Consider the following 14,609-nt stretch of genomic DNA (forward strand, 5'->3'; position numbering starts at 1 on the left):
AACCAGGATAAGCTTACCCATGTGTAGATGAGAAGCAGAGTGTACCCATTGCTCAGGTCTCACTAACACCTTCCAACTGAATCGGTGACTTTCAGCCCCGTGACTACAATCGCCACGTGGTTCTTCCACCCCTCCTTGAAAAGGGCATGGGAAACCGCAGACAGTTGCACCGTCTGTATAATACCTGCAGGCCTCAGCCCAGCAAGGCACTTCACTCCATGCTTAATTTTAAAACACCCAGTCCACCAGGACTAAGCAAGTGCAGATAATTAATCACCTGCAGAAGGCGCTGCTGGACCCAGGCCGAAGCCAATCAAAATGTACATCGGGTTCAGATCTAGAAGATCAGTGTGGAAACGCTGCTGTAATTGTACCTTGAAAAATACACACATACAGTAAACTCCTTATCCGGTATTCATTAAACCAGATCTCTCAGGGTTCTCCTGGCTGGGGCTGGAGCTGCTGGTTCATAGCCCCGGGGCTGCCGGGGTTCCCTTGGCCCCAGCAATGCTCCACTCCCCGGCAGAGTTCCCCCATGCCCCAGGCTGTTGGCAGACCTCCATTTGCCGGCGGAGACCCCGTGCCCCAAGCCGCTGGCAGACCCCCTTGCACTGGCAGAGCTCTGCATTCTGGGCCCTTGGCTTTGCCCCCTGTGCCAGAAGAGCCCTGTTCCCCAGGACCGCTGGCAGAGCCCCAGATGTCAGTGTTGCCCCATATGCCAACACAGCCCCACACCCTGGGCCTCTGGCGTTGCCTCATGTGCCAGCAGAGCCTGGGGCCTCTGGCAGAACCCCATGTCCCAGCATTGTCCTGTATGCTAGCAGAGCCCAGAACCATCAGCACTGGTCCAGCAGACCCCTGCATGTCTGCAGAGTTCTCCCACCTCCCCTGGGCTTGCTTGAGTTTGCCCAAATGGTGTTCTGCTGGCATCCTGGGGCTGGAGCTGCTGGCGGGATGCTGCTCCAAGCCACGGGGTCCCCTGCCTCTTTGTAAGGGAGCCCACAGCCACCTCTCTAGCTGCATCTCTGTCAAGAAGCATTTTTGAGTATTTGACAATCTCCCGGTTTTAGAGTTGTGGGTCAGATCTATTTCTTCAGATGATTGGTGTAGATGATAGACAATCAGATTGTCTATTTGCCTACGCCAATCATCTCAAGATCTGAAGAAGTGGGTCTTACCCATGAAAGCTCATGACCTAATAAATAAATTTGTTAGTTTTTATGGTGCTACAGGACTGCTTGTGATTGGTGAAGCTACAGACTTACACAACTACCTGTCTGATCTACAGCTGGAAAACCAGCAACCTGCTTTGCTTCTGAGTTCCTAGTTCACGGCCCGTAACAAGCCGCCCCTGAAATGAATCAAGCTTTCCCCATGTCAGTGATACATGTCCAACTATGGTATGTTACATGTTAACAAACTCTCTGTCCTTCCCTAGTATTCCTTACACAAATTGCCCACTTCAGTAGAGCTGTTTGAATATGATGCTAGCACTGGAATCTGCAATAAAAGCCTCTTATTCTACTCAACACAGTGCGTTCAGTTCTCAGGCAATTCAGAGAAACTGAGAGGAAATTCAGTTTTAAATGAACCTGGTACCATAACAATCACAGCAACTCCCAGACTCTGGATCAGATCCAGGTCCATCTATTCACCATCAATATGATTTGATCTGTAGACAATTCTGTGCTCTCTTTTGAAATTTCATGATTGAGGGGGTCAGATCCTTGGCTTGTTTGACTTCAGTGCAGCTAGGATGATTTACACCAGTGGAGGGTCTGTCCCAACGAGGATTAACAAAATAGTAAATTTGCAAAAAAGCCATGTTTCTTATCTCTTTGCTACTCACATGTATCCCTTTTTCTAAGTCTATCTCACTGCCAGCTTGCGCTAGCTGTCTAGATACGTTAGCGGGATCTGTCTGTCTCGGGGGAGGGGGGGTCATTGTGAGCTGTCACGATGGTAGCACAGGGGGAGGGACAGCTCAGTGGTTTGAGCATTGGCCTGCTAAATCCAGGGTGGTGAGCTCAAGGCAATTTAGAGATTAGGGCATATAGATGTCAGGGATGGTGCTTGCCCCTGCCAAGGGAGCAGGGGACTGGACTAGACTAGATAACCTCCCCAGGTCCATTCCAGCGCTAGGAGATGCACGTCTCAGATTGTGTGTGTGTGTATGTGTATATATACACCACAAAGAGCACACAGTGGTATACAAGAAACAAACCAAAAATGGCCATTCAGGGATATGAAGATTGTTACAGGGAAGAAAACTCCACTCAAAACAAAGGACATTCTCAGCTCTGTGCCTTAACCGTGCTTTTAGCAATGTTATTGAGCCTAGCATTTGATCATCGAGAGGCAGCATAGGGAAACCCAACACTGATTCCATAAAGTTATTTATTATTATTATTATTATTATTGTCCTATTTCAGCTTGAGAAAGAAGAGATTGTAGCTTGATTTGTTAGCATGCTTGACCCAGTCAGGCTCAGCGCAGACAAGTCATTTTCAGACCACGTCTGAGAGAAATGATCACAAATAGCACCTCATAATGAAATACGGGTTGGGAAAATGGCATGCATTTTGCTTGGTGGATTGAGGCACGCTTACCAATTCATATCTCGCAACAGCCATCAATGCAAATTCTGAGACAAACATTTGCCAAATAAGGTGCATTTAGGAAACTATTGAGAGAGCAAATTTTCAAACATTAAGTATGGGCTTTGCATTTCCCTCAAGCAACCTCGCTGATGTATTCCTGCCACTCATTCCTAACGCACCCTTTCTAGACTGAAGTAATCAGCACAAAAGTGCAACAGCTGGACCACTGATAGGCCATCATGCTGTACACATTCCCGGTCATTAAAAGATAGTGTTTATTTGAGCAAAACACAAGGATGCCATCATCCTGTATAGGAGGTGTACATTTTGTGCCCAGAAAGCATTAAAATACTTGACGCAGCTAACTCGATGAAGCCGAAGGTACGTGTCACAGTAGGGAAAGTATCTGACATGCCTACCCCGTCATTATTGCTAATTGTGTTATAATTGTGTGTAGAGGCCCTGGCCAAAATTCAGGCCTGGCTGTGCTGTACACGGGGTAGAAGAAAGGCAATTTCTGCCCTGAAGTTTAGAATCAAAACAGAGGATGGAGAAAGTCGGGCTTGTTCTCCTGGTTTTACAGCTGAGAAATGAGGAACAGAGAGATTAAGTGACTTGCCCCAGCTAACTCAGGCTACGTCTACATGTGCATGCTACATCGAAATAGCTTATTTCGATGTAGCGACATCGAAATAGTCTATTTCGATGAATAACGTCTACACGTCCTCCAGGGCTGTCAACGTCGACGTTCAACTTCGACGTTGGGCAGCACCACATCGAAATAGGCGCTGCGAGGGAACGTCTACACGCCAAAGTAGCACACATCGAAATAAGGGTGCCAGGCACAGCTGCAGACAGGGTCACAGGGCGGACTCAACAGCAAGCCGCTCCCTCAAAGGGCCCCTCCCAGACACAGTTGCACTAAACAACACAAGATCCACAGAGCCGACAACTGGTTGCAGACCCTGTGCATGCAGCATGGATCCCCAGCTGCAACAGCAGCAGCCAGAAGCCCTGGGCTAAGGACTGCTGCACACAGTGACCATAGAGCCCCACAGGGGCTGGAGAGAGAGCATCTCTCAAACCCTCAGCTGATGGCCGCCATGGTGGACCCCGCTATTTCGATGGTGCGGGATGCGGATCGTCTACATGTGCCCTACTTCGACATTCAACTTTGAAGTAGGGCGCTATTCCCATCCCTCATGGGGTTAGCGACTTCGACGTCTCGCCGCCTAACGTCGATTTCAACTTCAAAATAGTGCCCAACACGTGCAGCCGTGACGGGCACTATTTCGAAGTTGGCGCCGCTACTTCGAAGTAGCGTGCACGTGTAGTCACAGCTTCAGCGAGTCTGTGGCACATCTATTGAGTCCTAACCTAACAGCTGAATTTCTAGGCCATTTTTCTCCTCTTGCTAGTAGCTGCACCTGTTGTCTTGACACACATCTCTGAGAATTTTCCAGCGCAATGAAGGAGATGGAAGAATGCACTCACCACTGCATGTCAGAGCAGAGCCAGAATCCTCTGCACCAAGACTGACAGGCAGGATTTCAACTTGACGTGAGAATGCCTCCTCCCCTGGGAGGTAACAGAGAATGAATGTAGTCCAGGCAACCCACTGTTTGATACTTACACTAAACAGGGCTGGTTCCTAACCGGAACTTGGCTGCACGTGGATAATCGACAAATAATGGCAATTCTATGATCTTCCATATCCCACAGCAGGATGGATTCATCACAGCGATGGGTTTGGTGATCAGTAGCAAGTGTCTGAAGGCTGCGACTGCACAACCTACATGTAACTTCCTTTAGATCATCCCCAGCCAGACCAAATCAATACCCTAATTGACCCGTGAATGCAGCTCCATGGGATGGGAGGGTAAAGCTGGCTGACTCCACCCGTCCTCCCTGGCCATTTGCATCCTGATCTCAGCTCTCCCGTCTACATGGGCATTGTCTCTGTTGTGCCTGTGAGTTAAGTGAGGCAGGTGAGTGAGGCCTATTTCACTTGGGATCTGAACCGTCATTCTGGATCCACAAAGCACGTGTCTGGTGTTCTTTCCTCTTTCGAACGAGGCATGCAAATGAAGAAAATTGAAAATGCAAATGAGGCACTGATTTCCATATCTGGTACCTCATTTGCAAAATCTCTTTTTGAAAGAAAACAGTGTAGACGAGGGTCTTCCAAAAGTAAACCCCATCTTCGAACGAACTCTTCTTCCTGAAACAAAATAAGATGGAGTTTACTTTCCAAAAAGCCCTGTCTACTTTGCAAGTAATTTCCCCATAGTGAGAAATAGCTAGAGATCAGTCCTGAAACAGGAGAGTGTAAAATTCCAGGACTAGGCGGTCTTGGCTCTGGCCTTCACCCTGGCCCTGAACCTTTGAACCATCAGTGATTACTGAGTGAGGCCTTCCCTTGCAACGTGTGGAAGCTGAGGAGGCGGTCCCATTGCAATGAACATCACAGGTAGCGCACAGCTGGTACCTGGGTCCCTCGCTGGGTCTCTCTGACTGCCTCCTCTTATCTGAGCAGCCTCTTGCCTGACCTTGTCTCCTGAGGGAATCTCAGAATTTTTGCACTCAGACCAGGAGAAGGCACACCGCCCTGCGTAACAACCTACGAGGTGGTCTTTGCCCTGCATTGGCGTGGAAAAGGTTAAAACACCCCGGGGAGAGGGCTGAGGCTGGGAGCCAATCGGGAGAGGACTCGAGGCAGCCAAACAGAGCTGAGTAGGGCTGTATAAAATGAGGACTTGCCCTGCCAGGCTGGAGTGGGTGCCAGGAACCCCCCGTGAGCCAGGCAAACTCCGGTTGGGTGCCTCACAGGGAGAAAATAAATGATGGGGATAGGTCAGTCTGCAGGAATTCCGATACCCTCTAAAGGCAGTCCAGCTTTTTTTGTTTACTCACCATGGGGAAATTACTTGCAAGTTTCTAGACAAATGGAATTTTTATACCCGAGACAATCTTAAAGTGCAGTTCCCTCTATTAGGTACCTTTGATAAGGATAAAATCCTTCATTTGCGAGGCGCTCTTGAGGGTCGTGGAGCGAAAACTCCCGATCAACAATGGTCTGCCTATTTATCATGGTATGAAGAGACTTGTAAACGGCAGAACGAGTCTCATTTAAGAAGTTTAAAAGATTCCCAGGAGAAACTTCAGTTAAGAATCAAACAGCTTGAAGGCGCAGATGCACAACGCAAAACAAAAGAAACGCAGCCTAGCGCGCCATCTATGGGGCAATTGTATCCTGGCCTTCGAAGCCCTAACTCTCAGGATGATATGAATGGCATCCTGAGCTCTGCTTGGAATACTCTACCTTATCCAAACCCAGGTCCCCTGGCCCAGGAAGCTCATAGGGATTCAGGAGTCTCCGTACAGAGGGAAGAAAAAGGATCCAGGGTGCACCTCATGTCTTACCAGCCAGCAGCTACAACTACTATTGTCCTTAAGACACCACCTTCAAAGGGACAACAATTAGTAAAATGCATAGGGGAAACAAGTAATAGCTCAACCACTCAAATTTTTCCTTTAAAAGAAGTCCCAAACCTCCAAGGAGGGCGCATGCAGGTTTACCAACCCTGGAGCAGAACTGAATTATGTGCTAAAGACTTTCCCCCAGTAGAAGAAGACCCAGTAAAGTTTCAACCAGAACTAGCGCTAGTGATCCAGTCTTATGACCCAAATTGGCAGGACCTTGATCAGCTTTTAAGGGTGATCTTGCCTGGCGATAAGCATAAAAAGATCATAAGGAAAGCAGAGTGTCCAGCTGAGCCCATCCAAGGAGTACCAGGGGCAGGAACTTATGATATCGAGCTTATGCAAGCTAGAAACAGGCTGCTTGACAGTATCCTTACAGTTTTTCCCAAACGACCAGATTGGGTTAAAATTAATATCTGCAAGCAGGAAGATAAGGAAACACCAGGTGCCTATTTGGAAAGGCTTACAAAGGTATTTGAGAGGCACTCTGGCATTGACGATCTGGCTGAGATTGCTAAACAGGTGCTGGGTGCCGCCTTTGTAAATGGATTAACCCCAGCTGAACAGAGACAGCTGAAACGAATGACTGCGGGCTGGGAAACTAAACCTTTAGAAGACCTCTTAACAGTGGCAAACCATTGCAGCCAGTGCTTAAAAGCTAAACAGGATAAAGAACCGAAACTTATGGTCTTACCCTGTAAATTAGGTAGGGGTCGGGGTCGCTCTACAGAGCGACGTCCACGGGGCACCTATGGGACAGCAAGATCGACCCCACCTTGGTTTGCAGCTACAGCTGACCGAGGCAGCCCAGTAACACCGGTGGGTACAACTGTTTGCCACTACTGCAAACAGCCCAGACACTGGAAAAGTCAGTGCTCAAGTCGCCCTAAATCAACAGACCCTGCAGTTCACAGAGCTCCACAGGGTCAGTGTAACTTAGTAGACTTTGAAAGCGAATAGGGGTGCCCGGAGGAGGATTGCAACTTCTCCCTCTTATCTCCGCTTATTCCCCTGAACCCAGCTGGCACTCTTACCTGCCAAATTGCTGGACAAAACACCCAGGTTTTAGTGGACACAGGGGCCAGCAGGGCCACCCTTCAAGTGTCTTCTTTCCCTATTCCCCTTTCTGGCCAGGTTGTTAATGCAGTCGGCATTTCTAATCAAGTCATACCTCACCCCGTCTCTGAACCCGTCTCTCTTGTACTTGGGCCCATTTCGGAACAGCGTTCTTTCCTTCTAAGTCCTACTTCCCCTGTACATCTATTAGGAAGGGATCTCCTGCGCAGGTTGCGCTGCACCATTTTCTGTACTCCAGATGGGGTTTATCTTGAAGTACCTGCACAATGACGAGAGGAGGTGAAAGACCTCCTGCAGCATCTCACCGCCTCCTTATTGCCTTCTATTCCTGAACCAGGTGCTGATCTTTTGTCCCAGATACCCAACTACTTGTGGGCCACCACCCCAAACGAGGTGGGCAGAATATCAGTAGATCCAGTTTACATTTCTGTTAATCCTGGTAAGCCTTTGCCCCGTATTCCTCAGTACCCGCTGAATCCTGCGGCTGAGGCAGGAATTCAGCCTGTCATTTGTGACCTCCTGGCACAGGGGATTCTTACCCCCTGTTCAAGCCCTTGCAACACCCCCATACTGCCCTTAAAGAAACCGGGGAGGGACACCTACTGGTTCATCCAAGACCTTCGAGCTATCAGCTCCGGTATTATCTCTCAATTTCCTGTTGTTTCCAACCCGGCCACAATTCTTTTCTCTGTCCCACCAGATTCCACCTACTTTACTATTGTTGACCTCTCCTCTGCCTTCTTCAGTGTTCCTCTCCATCCCGATTGCCAGTACCTTACAGCTTTTACTTATGAAGGGCAGCAATACTGCTGGACTGTTCTGCCACGAGGGTTTTAAGAGATTCTCCCACCTGTTTTTCACAGATCCTACAGCGAGACCTTGCTGACCTTACTTTCCCGTCTGGCTCTCCTCTCATTCAGTATGCAGATGATTTGCTTCTCTGCAGCCCGTCCCTCGAGGCCTGCAGGGCAGATTCGGTTACACTTCTCATTGCCCCAGCCAGAAAAGGGCACAAGGTGTCTAAACAAAAACTTCAACTCTGTCAGCCAAAAGTTAGGTATTTGGGGCAGGATCTCTCAGCAGGCAGCCGTCATCCTGCTGATGACAGAATCCAGGCGATCCTTTCTGCCCCTCGACCTACTACCCCTTCTCAAATCCAGTCTTTCTTAGGCATGGCTGCTATTGTAGGCAATGGATTCCTAACTTTTCTCAACCAGCCAAACCACTCCAGCACCTTACTCGAAATGCCACCCCTACTCCCATCCCTTGAGGCCCCCAGCAAGACGCTGCTTTCATCTCCTTAAAATAAGCATTAGTATCTGCTCCTGCTTTGGGTTTACCTGGTTATTCCCGTCCTTTCACTTTGTTTTGCCATGAAAAGGAAGGATGTGCTGTGGGTGTGCTGGTTCAGAAACATGGTGATAAATACCGCCCTCTTGCTTATTACCTATCTTGATTCTGTGGCTGCTTCTTTCCCTCCTTTCCTACGTGCAGTTGCAGCTGCAGCACGAATTTTAGAGCAAGCAGAGCCTTTGGTTTTACAATCTCCCTTAACGTTGGCTGTTCCTCATTCAGTGTCTGCCTTAGTCCTGGAAGGAAAAACTCAGCACCTTTCCAATGCTCGTCTTGTTAAATATGAACGGCTCCTTTTTGCCTCTCCTAATGTTTCAGTGGTTCGTTGTGTTTCGTTAAATCCTGCTACACTGCTCCCTGCACCCCACGAGGGGGAAACACATGATTGCTTGAAAGTTGTTCAGGCTGTGACTTCTCCTCGACCCAATCTCTCTGAAACCCCCTTGGACAATCCTGATTTTATACTGGATACAGATGGTTCTTGCTTTTATAATTCTACTGGTACCTTAGTAGCAGGCTATGTGGTTTGTACTATTTATGATGTTGTGGCGTCTGCTCCTCTGCCTTCTGTCTCGTGTGCACAGGTGGCAAAGCTTGTAGCTCTCACTCGTGCCTGTCATATCGCAGCAGGGCTTTCTGCCGCTGTCTGTACTGACTCCCGGTGCGCTTTTGGTGTAGTTCATGATTTTGGTACACTATGGAAACAGCGAGGTTTTCTCACCTCCTCTGGACACACTATAAAGAATGGCCCTTATGTAGCTGCTCTCCTAGATGCTGTGCTTTTACCGTCTGCTCTGGCTACTGTTAAGTGCACAGCTCGTTCTTCTTCCTCTGATGAAGCTGCAATAGGGAATGATGTGGCCGATCGGGCTGCCAGGGCAGCTGCCCTATGTCCTCCTCGGGCTGAAGCATTGTACCCCTCCCTTCCGATGCCCTCTCCAACGCCCTCCCTTTCGGAACCGGCCCTCCTGCAAGACCAAGCCCCTGAATCGGGAAAGCGGGAGTGGAGATTGGCAGGGTGCACCTCGCACCCAGACCACTTATGGTGCAGCTTTGATGGCCGCATTGTTGCCCCAGTGGTCCTGCTACCTCACCTGGCTTCCGTGCTCCATGGGCTGTCGCACGTTAGCAAGGGAGGGGATGGTAGCAACTCTAAAACAAAACTGGTTTGCTCCCAAATTCTCCCAAGTAGCCCAAGACTACAGTCTGGCTTTCCCTGTCGGCCAAGCCCACATCATCGGCAAACCTGTACAGACAGTTCCGGCAACCAGACCCCCGCCTTTAGGACCGTTCCTGAATTTGCAAATGGATTTCATTCAATTGCCTAAATGTAAATCCTTTGCATATGTGCTGGTTATTGTTTGTTTATTCTCAGGGTGGGTGGAAGCCTATCCACGCAGGAAAGCTGATGCCATCACGTGGCTAAAAAACTTCTAAATCACTTTATCCCATCCTGGGGAATACCCCTTGTGATCACCAGTGATAGAGGTACTCATTTCACTGGACAAATCGTTCAGAACACAGCAAAGTACTACTCCATCCGACAGGCACTACCCTGTCCACGACCCTCTGAGAGCGCGGGAGCAGAAGAAAGATGAAATGGGATTTTTAAAGAACAGACTCACCAAAATATGGGAGGACTCTCATTTAACTTGGGTAGAAGCTCTCCCGATTGCCCTAATTGTCAAAGGAAGCATAGTTAAGTACTGTCAGGAACTTATGAAGTGTGTGTAGTCCTGTCATTCACAGGTCAAGGACGCTTTCCTGGAAGCCCCGACTGAACCATGCCATAAGCTGCAACCAGGAGATTGGGTCTGTGTAAACGTCCACCAGCAAAAGACTGCCCTGGAACCAAGGTGGAAGGGCCCCTACCAGATCCTTTTGACCACCCATACCGCTGTGAAGTGCAAGGGACTGCTGACCTGGATCCACACCTCCCACTGCAAACCAGTTCCACCTCCTACAGAGGCTGGTCCAGAAGAGGAGCACCGCAGACCTGGTACTGGCAATCCAGGCCCAGAAGCAGATGAACCCGAGGGATCAAGATGACGGTATCAACTACGACCCAGGAAAGCTGCCAGAGATAGGTGAAGAAAGCTACGAAATCCTGAAAACCAGCCAAATGGGACTGGCCAAACAAATCCTACTGAGCTTATGTTCAGTTTTGTTTTTAATACCCCGCAGCTATAGCCTATATGGCTCAAATACATTTATGCTCTTTCTGAACCGTCTCCCGAGAATTTAACAGTTCAGACTGTTGGGTATATGCTCATAGTCCTGTCCATTCAGAAGGTGTCCCAATGATTTCAGTCCCACTCAATAACACTCAGATAAATGGCACGTGGTTTGGTGAATTGGGCCAGAATGACACATGGTATGCTAAAGAGTTTAATGGCCTAGGGTATGTCCGTCTAGCCATAATCTCAGTTGCAAAATACTGCTAGACATGCAATGGCACAGGAGCCCGAGTGGGGAAAAGCAAGTGTGAGATAAGCACGGTCCAAAATGGGGTCTGGTATAAAAATAACACCTGGGAAAAAGATAAAGGCCCAGCCGATTTTGGCATCTTTGGGTACTACATGCAGTGGATGATGAAACCCCAATGCGATAAAACCTTAACCGCTAAGGTTGGCCATCATTTCATATGTGGCCAAAGGACATATAAAACTTTGCCCATAAATTGGAGTGGAACCTGCTATATTGAGGCAGCCTTCCCAGCCATTCGGATAGTAGACCATCTTCCCGGTAGCAGAGTCCTAAACTACTGAGAAATAACGAACGTAGAATGGTATTGGGGAGTCACGACCCCAGGTTGGGTGTGGCCTTTGCGATGAAGGAAATCCGGAGGCTGGAGGAAGCTTTTGAGAAAGTAGCCAATGCTACAACCAAAGCCCTCTGAGCTATCGATAAGGAATTAGGAGAAGTGAGGCAAATGGTCCTCCAAAACCGAATGGCTCTAGATTACGTCCTAGCGAGTAAGGGTGGGGTTTGTGCCATGGTGGGAAAGGAATGCTGTGTGTAAATTACAGACACCAGCAAGGAAGTAGAGAAAGACGCCTCAGAAATTGAAAAAGCTGTGATGAGCCTTAAGCAGGAGGAAAGTTGGACCCTCTGGGGTTGGTTGGGAGGTTGGATTGAACACTTGGGAACCTGGATTTCGCAAGGAATAGCATCAGTATTGGCAATAATCCTTTGTGTTTATTTTTGTTTCTTGCTAATCAAATGTTGTACTTCCTGTGCTCTAAAAAGGGCCGAACAGACTCTTACCAGCAGGGAAGTGGAACTAATGATTTTAAGGCATGATGAGCAAAGAAAAGAACAAGAGGTGTATGTAAATACTTTAATGAACATGTATCCATGAAATGGCTCCTGAGTTAGCCTTTTTAAGGCTCAAAGGGGGGAGTTGTGGAAACCACCTTGTATAAGAAGCCATTTCACATCCCTTACTTCTGCACGCACACAGGAGCCTGTACTTTCCTTGACCTCTTTGGGAACGGCAGGGAGGATGAGCTCTATGGAATGTGTTAATGGGCTGTTTGGAGTTCAGGCTCCAGATCCCTGGTACCTGTTTCTCTTTGCTGATAACGGTTTCTCTTTGAGAAGTGATTCACGATTCTCTACCTAATTGCCTCTGACACTGGGCTTGTTTGTGTAAGGGTATAAAATACTAGAGTTAGCTGCATCAAGCAGCCTTGCTGGACCTGGTTGCACGAGCGTCCAATTTGGCTCATCTGTTTCCTTATTGAATTCAATAAAGCTGAATGTTAGCCGCCTACACACAGAGACGTCTTGTGCTTCAACATCTCCTTCCAGCTTTGGAGGGAAACGGATCTCGCTGCCTATTAGGGACAGGACCGTGGACAGAGCAGTGCTGAGAAAAGTCAGGTGGAGTCGGTGGGGGGGGGCACTGACCTTACCCACTCCCAGGTTGGAGGCCTGATACAAGGGTATGAGGAGGTCTGAGGGCTGCAGGGGGGCAGCCACAACTGATGTAGGCTGTAGAGTCAACCCCCTCTTGCCAATGATGCGGGCGGCCAATTCAGCTATTTGCCCCCGAGGGGAGGGCACTAGATGTACTGCAGTGGGTCGCTGAGGCAAGTAGTGACTTAAGGGTAATGGGGTTCCCCAGAAAGGGAGGACCCCAGAGCATGGGGGAAGCTGTGGGGCTGGAGAAGGGGTACCACATTCTGGTAGGGATGTGGGGCCTAACACAGCATGCTGGAGAACAAGGAAAAGACAAGCCACCTGCAAAAAACTGGACGGCCTCCTAGCCAGAACTGCACGTACAAGGAAAGGTAACTCGGTGGCGGTGGGATGCTCTCTGAGCTAAATCCAAAAACCATGGGAGTCAATGGAAATCCTTCCTGAGCTTTCAGTGGGCTTCACATCATATCCTTTGTTGCTCAACCTTAAACTCAGAGAATCCACTGAAATCAGTGGCATTAATCCAGATTTACACCAGCAACACACAGGGAAGAATTAGGTCCAAGAGCTCTCAAACAGGCTTTGCAAAAATCGACCTCCCTTTTCCATCATTATCCTAAGAGAAGAGTTTCCATGTTGCTCCTAACAGTTCTATGAATTTCAGTGCATGGCCAAGCCAGCTAACACATCCCAAGTGTCTATATTACCCCTGCCTAAAAAGATTAAAGAGCTCTTGGATTGCTAGCCTAATTGTGAAAGATCTGGCTTCAATTCTGTATAACTTGGGACAAGTCCATTGGTTTCCCTGAGTCTCAGTTTTCCCATCTATGAAATGGGGACAATAGCACTGCCCTGTTTTCAAGGGAGCTGGGAACATAAACGCATGAGAGGTTGTGCAGCGATCAGATCCGCACTAATGGGCTGTGTAAGTCCCTCAGACAGACACGTGTGTGGAATGGGATTTCCTGAGCAGCGGCTGTCAGAGCTATTCTGGCCTGTGGGCTCAAGGCCTGGTTTCAGGATGAGCTGGGACAGGAAATATGGCTGTGATGGGGTGTTCTCCCACAATTGCCCTGAAGGGGTTAAAAAGGACCTATTAGACGGCCACTGGACCAGAGTTGAGACCAGGAGAAAGGTCTTAATGAGCAGCTCCCCTGTGCAGGGAGGAAGGGAGCAAAGTCAGAGAAGGGCAGGAAAGCAACAAGGTTAGGAAAGGACTCAGGGACATGCAGCAAGATCTGGGGTGGAACAAGCCTTGACAGTCCCCGAGCAGGAGCCTGGGGCAGAGGTTCCAGGCTTCCCAACCAGCCACTGGGGAAGCGGCACCGGCAAGGCAGTGAGCGAGGAAACTGGTTCAGCCTCTTTGTGAGGAGACTCCTGCCCCTGGAGTGGGAAATCACAACAAAGATCCATGTCACAAGGAGGCCGCAGCACCCTTGGAAAAGAGAAGGGGCAGCAGACAAAGCGTCAGAGGTGGTGGGAGACCTCAACTTCAGGAAGGTCTCATACCCTGGAGAGCTGCTCCCAGAACGGACAGAAGGAGCCGCCATTCCCACAGTGAGCGGACCACTCTGACGGTCACTGCACAGCAGACATGAATAACAAGGGAACCAGGGATGTGACCTGCCTCGGACGTGCCAAGTTTTAGTTTCTTCCCAAGGACAAAAGCCATTCCTGGGGCAAGCTGACGGCCGTACCAGAGAAGATACGCGGGCTGGAAGTGCAAATTTCAGAAGACTAAGTTGTATCGGATAATCAGAGCGTGAGGCAAAGCTAGGTCAGCATCCTCACCTCCTTCATGCATGGCAGGCACAGCTCCTCCTACCAGGGCAGAGCAAATGAACACCGCGGACGGGCACCTGGTTCTGAGCATCCAGGTTAGCCCAGCCTGCACGTGAGGACCACAAGGCAAACCCCCGACTCGCATTACTGGGTGCTTACGGGTGCCGCCCGCTCCTGTGTGTCACTCGGGACTCCAGGTGCCATATCCCAGGGTTCTTTGTGCTGCTCTGTTCTCTGATCCCTTCCCAGTGGACTGGGTGAAAACTTGTCTGACCTTCTGGGAACACAGAAGGAATCGTGGGAAAGCCCAGGAGGACTAGCAGCGCTTCAGTGAGGACGTCGGCATCCTGACCCTTACCAGCAATGCTCCCCTGTAATCTTTTCCATTCA

This window comes from Carettochelys insculpta, chromosome 9 (genome assembly GCF_033958435.1).
Source record: "Carettochelys insculpta isolate YL-2023 chromosome 9, ASM3395843v1, whole genome shotgun sequence".
Taxonomy (NCBI): Eukaryota; Metazoa; Chordata; order Testudines; family Carettochelyidae; genus Carettochelys; species Carettochelys insculpta.